The sequence below is a fragment of the Moschus berezovskii genome, chromosome 15 (assembly GCF_049115385.1).
Source record: "Moschus berezovskii isolate FMDL1 chromosome 15, NW_MosBer_1.0, whole genome shotgun sequence".
Taxonomy (NCBI): Eukaryota; Metazoa; Chordata; class Mammalia; order Artiodactyla; family Moschidae; genus Moschus; species Moschus berezovskii.
Window position 1 is genome coordinate 22,967,305 of NC_142474.1, and position 10,035 is coordinate 22,977,339.

Sequence of the window (10,035 nt, forward strand, 5' to 3'; positions counted from 1 at the left end):
CTAACATTCTGAAGGTTGAAACCTTGTCTGTGTCTATAATATGGACCCCTGGCCCTCTATTTGGTTGTCCCCACATCATGTTCTGGTTTAGCTCGAAATGTTGGACTCCCTCCTCTGGTTCCTTCAGTTCCAGGCTGATCCCACCAGTGACACTGTCCGAGAGCCCCTCGAGGGCAGGGGCTGTATGATGCTCACACATGTCCCTGTCACAAAGTGCACTGCCAATCAGTGCCTGATGAGGAACTGAGTCCAAGGCTCTGGACCATGTTCGTGGGATTACTTTATCATGATGGCCCTTGCTGATGTCTTCTCGTTATTATTGTGGTTATCAGTGCTGATCGTTTATTGAGTGAGTGCCCATGAAGGGCCACTAAGGGCTCTGCCAGGGGCTTTGCTCAGTTTGTTGGTTCTTCACAGGGGACTCTAGGGGCCAAGTGCTAGACTCTCTTAATGATGCGGAAACTGATGCTGAGAGAGGGTAAGAGGTTTGTCCCTAGAGTCACACAGCTATTGAATAACTTCGAATCACCCAGATTCACATCCACAGCCACCTTTTGAGACCAAAATCCAGGCTGGGACAACATAAGGGGCTTTCATTGCTACATTTGTTGCTGTTATGATTCCCAAATAATAACTCTTACCAAGTGGGCCAGGCCCTGTCCTCATTCTATCCTTACCACAGTCCTGCTGAGCAGTGACTGAGGAGGTTGGGCAGTGACGCTCTCAGATTAATGACTGTAAATCTTGGGCAAATGCCTTCTCTTGTCTTTCATTTATAGGACAAGCCCCTTCATCACAGGGGAAGTCCGTACATAAAGCATTAGAACAGTGCATGGGTAGTTGAGTGCTATATAAACATCAGCTGTTTCATCCCCACTTCACAGATTTGACAGGAAAACTGAGTCACAGGGCAAAGTCGCAGAGTTGGGTTTGAACCACCTAACACAATGCCCAACTCATAACTACTCTGTCCCATTGCTTCTCTCCCAGGGACGGCTGGGAGCATTTAGCGAGCATGTGGATGCAGAGTGGTTGGCCCAGTGCCTGCCGCACTGTGGGGTCTCCATCACATGGACACCCCAGGTGGAGGCTCATCTGTCCCTGCAGGGTTCTCCACACTCGCTCCTACTGAGACGAGAGCCTGGCCTGCTTCTGGATCCACAGGGTTGCCTGCAGCTCGCTCGCCCGTCCACCCGCCGGGGCTGAGCTCAGCTTAGCCAGCTGCTCCCTGGGAGGCACAGGGGTGGGGCATGGGGAAACCTACTCCACCTGCCTGGGGGCTGCCAGAGCCCCTGCCCACCCTTAAGAAGGGGCTTTCCCACCCTGCACCAGCTGTGCAGCCACGCCGCCCCCCGCCCCCGCCTCTACAGCGGCTGGACAGGAAGTGGGGCAATGCCAGGGCCAATTAAACCCGCCAGGGGAATTAAGGTCAGGAGGATGCAATTATGCCTGTTGGATTTAACAAGGCCAGAGAGAAGGTTTCTCCAGCCAGAGTTCACGGCTTCTTAGGCCTCTTGCCCTGGAAGGCTCTGCATTCCAGAAGTCTGGGCTCCCAGGCTCAACCATCCCTGGGAGAATTCCTTGGGCGTGGAGGGGTTAACTCCACTTGGGCACTGCTTCCCTGGCTCCTGGAGGAAACAGATTTAGCCAAGAGGCTTTAAAAGGATCGGCTCAGAGGAGACATTTCCCAGCCTGACCCTCTGCCTGCTCGGCTGTGATGGAAAATCCAGGGAGTTGAGCAACGACCTTTCTGACTCCAAAGAGCGCAGCCAACTCTCCTCACTACTTTCCCTCCAGTCCTGATATGGGAGCAACTAAGGGCTGTTTTCTTCTGCCCTCTCCCATCTTGGGTCCCTAAGCCTGGGGCTTTGGCAGTACCTCTCAGCCCCTGGGACAGTCCTGGTAAGGCTGCTGTCCTTACAGCAGACCCAGTCCTTTCCTCCAAGGAGGGTAAGCAGAGATCTATGGACATTCTGTGTGACCAGCTAGATGTAGATTTCTCTGGAAGTTTAAATGACACTCCCTGTTCAACCCAGAACTGTAGACTTTTATTGCCAAGATTATTACTAAGTGCTCTATGCTGTGAGTGTTAGTCACTCAGTCCTGTCAGACTCTTTGAGACCCCATGGACCTTAGCCCTGCAGGCTCCTTTGTCCTAGGATACTCCAGGGCAAGAATACTGGAGTGGGTTGTCATGCCCTCCTCCAGGGGATCTTCCTGACCCAGAAATGGAATCCAGGTCTCCTGCATTGTAGGCAGATTCTTTACCGTCTGAGCTACCAGGGAAGCTCTACTCTGTGGCAAGAACTAAACTGGTCATTTTGGGGACACAGAAATGAAAGTGAGGAAAAACCCCTGAATCACCACATAATACATTTTTGGGGAAAACAAAGACTGCAAAATTCTTCATGAAGTGGGTTCTTTTTGTTGCTAAAAATATTTGTAGAGAAAATGTCTGGGGGGATATGTATGCATATACGCATATATACATGCAGGTGTGGGAGGAGAGATTATTTTTATGCTTTGGATTTTCAGACATTTTTGAAATGACTATTTGTCATTAGGCAATAAATAATTCAAGATATCAATATACAGATTTCTACAATTCAAGACAGAAAATGGTTAGAGCTACACATGAGATATGAAGCACCGTGGGGTCTCAGAGGTAAAGTTTTTGGGACTTCTCAGATGAAGGTATGGCTGTGGCAGGCTTTCTCAGTGCCTGCTGCTGCTGCGTCACTTCAGTCGTGTCCGACTCTGTGTGACCCCATAGACGGAAGCCTACCAGGCTCCCCCGTCCCTGGGATTCTCCAGGCAAGAACACTGGAGTGGGTTGCCATTTCCTTCTCCGATGTGTGAAAGTGAAAAGTGAAAGTGAAGTCGCTCAGTCGTGTCCGACCCATAGCAACCCCACCGACTGCAGCCTACCAGGCTCCTCCATCCATGGGATTTTCTAGGCAAGAGTACTGGAGTGGCTCGCCATTGCCTTCTCTGTTCTCAGTGCCTAGGCCCCAGAATTTGTTTAAAATGAAGCCTCCTTCAAATGGGGCCCCAGGAATCTGTCTTTATAACCAGCATTTCAGGGGGCATTCATGCACTCCCGAAATTTGAGAACCCACGAGTCAGAGGGCCAACTCTGAGGCAGTCCTGAGGTAGTCGGCAGGGTACTCCCAGGACACACAACCTTCTAGCCTGGGCTGTATTCTCAACCCTGATGTGCATGGGAAAGTCTGGAGAACTTTCATGACTTCTAAAGCCCCTCTTGAGCTCAAACCACATTTGGAGGTGGGACTCAGTGTTATTTTTCAAACCTGCCTAGAAGATTCCGATGTGCTGTCAGAGTTAAAAACCACTGCTTTGAGGCTCTCCCAGGGCAAGAACTTCACCTGTTTCCCTGGAGCGCTCCCACAAGCTAGGGTCTCGCAGTGCACACGGCAGGTGTTCCCTTCTGACTTGTATTGACTGCATGCACTGCCCCAGTACCTGGGGTTCTAGGGATCAGGTGCCAGCTCAGAACAGACCAGGGCCATGTCAGTCAACCTTATATCCCAAGGACTCCGTACAAAGAGTGCTTCTGTTGTTAATAATAATAGCCCCTAATATTTATTGTGCATTTACCCTGTGCCAGACGCAGATATGAACTCCTCTAATCTTCATGGTAACGTTCAGTTCAGTTCAGTCACTCAGTCGTGTCCGACTCTCCGCAACCCCATGAATCACAGCACACCAGGCCTCCCTGTCCATCACCAACTCCCGGAGTACACTCAAACTCATGTCCACAGAGTCGGTGATGCCATCCAGCCATCTCATTCTCAGTCGTCCCCTTCTCCTCCCGCCCCCAACCTTTCCCAGCATCAGAGTCTTTTCCAGTGAGTCAACTCGTCGCATGAGGTGGCCAAAGTATTGCAGTTTCAGCTTTAGCATCAGTCCTTCCAATGAACACCCAGGATTGATCTCCTTTAGAATGGACTGGTTGGATCTCCTTGCAGTACAAGGGACTCTCAAGAGTCTTCTCCAACACCACAGTTCAAAAGCATCAATTCTTTGGCGATCAGCTTTCTTCACAGTCCAACTCTCACATCCATACATGACCACGGGAAAAACCATTGCCTTGACTAGACGGACCTTGGTTGGCAAAGTAATGTCTCTGCTTTTTAATATACTATCAAGGTTGGTCATAACTTTCCTTCCAAGGAGCAAGCGTCTTTTAATTTCATGGCTGCAATCAGCATCTGCAGTGATTTTGGAGCCCCAAAAAATAAAGTCTGACACTGTTTCCACTGTTTCCCCCATCTATTTCCCATGAAGTGATGGGACCAGATGCCATGATCTTTGTTTTCTGAATATTGAGCTTCAAGCCAACCTTTTCACTCTCCTCTTTCACTTTCATCAAGAGGCTTTTGAGTTCCTCTTCACTTTCTGCCATAAGGGTAGTGTCATCTGCATATCTGAGGTTATTGATATTTCTCCCAGCAATCTTGATTCCAGCTTGTGATTCTTCCAGCCCAGAGTTCCTCTTGATGTATTCTGCATATAAGTTAAATAAGCAGGGTGACAATATACAACCTTGACGTACACCTTTTCCTATTTGGAACCAGTCTGTTGTTCCATGTCCAGTTCTAACTGTTGCTTCCTGACCTGCATATAGGTTTCTCAAGAGGCAGGTCAGGTGGTCTGGGATTCCCATCTCTTTTAGAATGTTCCACAGTTTATTGTGATCGACACAGTCAAAGGCTTTGGCATAGTCTATGAAGCAGAAATAGATGTTTTTCTGGAACTCTCTTGCTTTCTCCATGATCCAGCGGATGTTGGCAATTTGATCTCTGGTGCCTCTGCCTTTTCTAAAACCTGCTTGAACATCTGGGACTTCACGGTTTACATACTGCTGAAGCCTGGCTTGGAGAATTTTGAGCATGACTGTACTAGCATGTGAGATGAGTGCAATTGTGCGGTAGTTTGAGCATTCTTTAGCATTGCCTTTCTTTGGGATTGGAATGAAGACTGACCTCTTCCAGTCCTGTGGCCAGTGCTGAGTTTTCCAAATCTGCTGGCATATTGAGTGCAGCACTTTCACAGCATCATCTTTCAAGACTTGAAATAGCTCAACTGGAATTCCATCTCCTCCACTAGCTTTGTTAGTGTTTCATGGTAACGTTACGAGGTAGATACTGTTATCAGTCCTATTTCCAAGAGGAAACTGAGTCACAGCGGAGTGACTTGCCCGAGGTTTCAGATGTGGGATTCCACTGGGACTGGAATTCAAACCCAAACCATCCGCTCACAGCCCTCACTCATCACTGTTCCACACCACCAAGTAAACGCCTGCTGAACAATGCATTTGCGGGCGAGTGCAGAGTCCTTATGTCACAACTTGGTGGCTGCGGGGCCTGACATTCAGTAGGTGCTCTGTGAATGTTGAAGTATAAATGCTCCGACTCTGGTAGGGCCCTGGGACGATGAGAAACCAAGAACAGCCCCTCTTTCATGCTTTTTCCCTCTCGCCCATCCCAGCCCAGCTTCTCTACAGCACAAACAGCAAAGCCAAAAATAGCCATCTAATGACGTCAGAGGAACAAGGTCATCTGAAAACTGCCCACGGCCACTGGATACCTCCCTATAGGATCATGTAGCAGGAGGGTACCCCAGGCTGGTGCAGCTGTTCCAAGAACAGGAAATGTCCCAGGAGCAGACTTGGAAGCACTGCCTTCCAAAGGCAGGGCCTGTGGGGGCGGGGGCACAAACACACACACAGAAAGAAGCAAGACTCAAGGGCAGGGTGCAGACCCTGGAGAGGAGAGGAATTGAAGTTTATCTGCAGTTGGAGTCATTCCTGGCGCACGATCCCAGGAAATGGCTCCAAAAGCGGGGAATGTATGTTCTGTCCTGGTGCGCCGGTTGGCTTCCTGGCCTACCCCTGAGCTATTTATAACTCTCCAGGCCGTCTGCTGAACTGGGTTACCACATGAGCCAGAGGGTGCGTGACGAGCTCTGAGAGGCTGCTGGGAGAAGAGGGTCCCATCTGGGACGGTACTGGGTGTTTCAAATAAAGGATGAGGAGTGGGCCAGGACAAAGCACCTTCTGGCTGCACTTACTTGGCACTTTGACCACACTGGCTATCATTCAGGTCTGCTGAGGCCTGTGACTTAACTGACCGGCAGCTACCGCATCCCGGACAGGAACGCAAGCATCCGGCTTGGTCCGAGGAGACGCCTGCTGGGTGAAACTGAGGAGAGAGAACCCTGCCTGCTCCCAGCCTCTGGGAAGCACAGCAGGAGGTTCCCACAAGCAACATCAAGAGTTCAGTGAGGGCTTCAGCCCACAAGCTTGCTCCAAAGTCCTTAGTTGCTGGCCATGGTGGGTGACAGAAACAATCTCTTCTTCACCCATGGGGCTCTTTGATCAAGTGTCACTTGGGTCCCAAAAGAGCTAGGCCCTGTCCTCCAGGAGCTCCTAAAAATGTCCATCCATCCTCTCATGGGATGTAACTGGTGTGGCGCAAAGGGCACCTGAGGGCACAGACCTGGGTCCAAACTCTGACGCTGCCACTCACCAGCAGTGTGACTTTGGGAAAGTAACTTAAACTCGCAGCCTCAGTTTTCCTCATCTGTCTTATGACTTGTTGGAAGGACATATGGAAAAGCATTCTTACTTCCATCTTTATTCCGGTAATGGAGCCTTGGCTAAGGAGATAAACACTCAAACTCAGCAGCTCTCCTGGGTAACATGAACAGGCTGCACAAATGTGACTCTCCAGGGAGCTCAGAGGGGAGGCATGTTCCTGCTGTCCACATGGGCTCTAGGTTTGGCCTGGATACTGAGGGTCACAGGAGAGAATGGCTGCAGATTTCCTAACTCATGAGGATCACTGAGTTGGCAGTCCTGTTGTCCACTAGGACCACATCTCCTGACACAGTGGTCCCCACCCTTGGGGGTACCTCACAGCTCTTCGCAGGGCTTGTTAAAACACAGTGCTGGGCTCCATGTCCATAGTGTCTAATTCAGGGGGCTGGAGAATTTGCATTTCTAGTACCAGTGATGCTGATCTGCTGGTCTCCAGGCCAGCCTGAGGACCAGCACCCTAGAGAAAAGTCCCCAACTCTAGTGGCTGAGCTTTCAAGCCTGCCAATTCCTACCCGTTTTCCTGGGGCCGCTGAGTAGGAGTGTTTTGGTATGTGCGTGAGGAAGACACAAACACTAAGCCCCTGTGGTCAGCACAGCTAGGGAGATGAGCAAAAAGCTGTTTAGTGAAGGTGGGAAGATACTGACAACCCCTCCCAACTCCCACCTGCTATGCTGCTTCACATATTACTTTTCTATAATTGTAGTCACAAATTACGAGAGAAAATGGCTAATGTGCAAATAAGAGTCAAGGAGGCTACAGTGTAGACATCAACCTCCAGACCAGTGAGAATGAGATTCTACAAGCTCGACTAACTTCCTTGCCTCTCTTGCTTATGGCTGAGTAGCTGCTGGCCCTGTCCTGTCAGGCTGCTAGCTTTGGGTAAACTGTAGGGGCCTCTGGGGGCACATACTGACAATTAATACTGAATATACAACTTAAGCAAGGTTACACTGAATCACGCTGGCCAACATAGGGATGAATAAGTGCCCAATGTGCCAGTCACCATGACTGCCCAGAGTGCTTTCTGGTCATTTTCAAGCTAGGAGCAAATTCTCATTCATGGAGCCAGAGAAAAGGTCCTTTCTAGAAACGCTGTTTTAAACTTCTAAGATGGGAGAATTGAGACCCACAAAATGCAAATAACATGCTCAAGGCCACAAAACCAGAAGCTGCTCTCCCAATCCCCAATCTAGGGTTCACTCCACTAAACAATTTTGTACTCCTCCAGAACTCTGTGACAATTAACTCAAATCCATCCAAGGTACCTTTGATCACAAACATTATAAAAACCAAATTGCAGCAGAGAGAAATAGAAGAGCAGCAAGGCAAGGTGATATACTTCAACTGCCTCTAACAATTAAAGCAGCTTACATCTTGGAAAAGCCAAGGATGGGAGGGACTTCCTTGCTGTAGTCTGTTAGAATTCATTGAGCATTCTGTGCTGTCTCTAACCAGTTCCAAGGTCAAGAGAAACATCAGAAAATATGTGTGTGTGTCAGAGGACATTATTCAGAGATTAGTCCCCTGGAGTGATCTGGGCTAGATTTCCGCTTCCAGAACAACCCTTGGAAAGTCCTCAACGAGTTAGTGCACTGGTCTCCAACATACTGCACTGAAGTTCAAATGGAAATCTAGGGGCAGGGAGCTCGCTAGAAAAGCCCTCTTGCAGTGTGACTGAGCAGCTGACTATAGAAAAATATAAATGTGAAAGCTGGGCTAATGTGATTAAAACAAATTGCCTAGGGAAAAAAATCTGAAAATATTCAAGCTGGGAAGAACCTTATTTTTCTTTCTAATTCAATCTCTTTGACGATATGGAAACTGAAGTGATGTGGAAACTGAGGTCCAGAAAAGCAGAGTGCCTTTTTAAAGGTCACCCAGTGTGCCTGTGCCAGAAGAGAGATTATATTCCCTGCCTCTACTCTTCCCAAAAGACACCATCATAGCCCAGCTAGTTAAGAAAGACAAAGGCGCTCCTAAGACAAATCTCAACAGCTTTGAGATAATCTACTGGGTAAATCTGTCTTAAGACACAGAGTTCCAAAACTTTAAAATAGCGTAACTAGAATTCTCTTGAGAAAGGCTTTGCTAAGGGCCAATAAACTTTCACTGGGCACCAGTGCCAGTATCACTGACATGTCAGCCAAAAGGAGCTTTCCAATTTGCAAATGTGTATGCCAGAATGATGTCATTAACTATGCTTTTGGGAGGGACTTACGTTTCCTTTGAACATTTTAATTACAAAGACTGACTAAGTGGTTTGAAACAGCCATTTAAATTTTAGAGACAGATATAATACATTAGGGGGACAAAGAAATCTGTCTTATAAATAGCCTAGAAAAATATTTTACAAACATTTTCAATGGGGAGAAGTAAACTCAAGACAATGGAACAGCACGCTGCTATTACAATTGGTATTTATAGAGTATGCAGTAATACAGGAAAAATATTTGAGTTATCACTCTGAAAAAAAAATCAGAATACAAAAAATACATATAAACAGAAAACCACTACAAGGTAGGAAAAAAATTTTGTAAGAGAAGATTATACATAGAAACACCGATGTTCAACATGGGTGACGGGACCACAGATTTTTTTCTCCTGCCGTTACCAGGTATTTTCTGAATTGTATATAATTAACAATAAATCTTTTTAAAAACAAAAACACTGCAAAATCCAGCTGAGATTTTTGCATAGAGAAAATTCGAAGAGTATGTAAGAGAGTATGCTGGAACACTGTGAGTGGAGTATGTCATTGTCAGGTCAGACTTTTCATCACTCCTTACCAGCAAACTTGATAACACTGCCCCAAAATGCTTTTCAAATAACAATTTATAACCACTGACTATATAATATTTGACCCACTGAAAAACACCTACCTTGGCTCCTGAAAGAAGCCCTGAGAATACTGTGTGTGCGCGCTTAGTCACTTAGCCGTGTCCAACTCGTGTGACCCCTAGATTGTAGCCTGCCAGGCTTCTCTCTCCATGGAATTCTCCAGGCAAAAATACTGGAGTGGGTTGCCATTTCCTTCTCCAGAGTACTACTGGTGCTGAAACAAGCTGATGAACAATTCTTAACCCATTCACACACCTGCCTGTGAGGTTCTGGGATACTAGTCCCATAACTACTTGGGTTTTGGCAGATCAGAAAGGCCAAATTTTTATTTCCCTTCTGTTTAATGAAATTTTAAGAAAAAGAAAGAAGGTAATTGATGCCCTCAGGCTATGCTTAATCTGGCATAATAATTCCTGATAAAACCTAGGATTTTCCTAAGCCCCTCCAACCATGTTTTCCTGGAGTATGTTAGCATTTGTCAAGCCCTTTCAAGAAGCCGATACCTTCAGCATGAAAGAGTCATGTTGTGACCAGAGCCCTGCCTCTTATTCTCTTGCAAGAAAGAGAATAGCAA